Genomic DNA, 544 nt, shown 5'->3' with positions numbered 1-544 from the left:
TGGAATTGAATCTGGACTAAAGTGATAAAGGATAATAAAAAAGGCTTCTTCAAGTATGTTAATAGCAAAAGGAAAACTAGGGAGAATGTGGGCCCCTTACTAAGTGAGGGGGGGTCCTCGTAACGGGGGATGCTGAGAAGGCAGAGATACTGAATGCCTTCTTTACTTCTGTCTTCAGTGAAAAAGGCTCTCCCGCAGGAATCCCACACCCTGGAGGTTAGTGAGAGGGTCTGGGGAATGGGAGACTTCCCTTTAGTCAGGAAAGAGGACGTGCGTGAGCGCCTAGGCAGTACTAAGGTCCACAAGTCCATGGGACCTGATGGGGTGCATCCACGTGTGCTGAGGGAGCTGGCAGAGGTCATTGCCGAACCGCTCTCCATCATTTTGAGAGGTCTTGGACAACAGGGGAGGTCCCTGAAGACTGGAGGATAGCCAATGTCACTCTGGTCTTCAAAAAGGGACAAGAAGGAAGATCCGGGTAATTATAGGCCTGTCAGCCTCACCTCTGTCCCTGGAAAGGTGATGGAACAGCTTGTGCTGGATA

Source organism: Meleagris gallopavo, chromosome 1 (assembly GCF_000146605.3).
Source record: "Meleagris gallopavo isolate NT-WF06-2002-E0010 breed Aviagen turkey brand Nicholas breeding stock chromosome 1, Turkey_5.1, whole genome shotgun sequence".
NCBI classification, from domain to species: Eukaryota; Metazoa; Chordata; class Aves; order Galliformes; family Phasianidae; genus Meleagris; species Meleagris gallopavo.
This window is presented reverse-complemented; position numbering follows the sequence as displayed.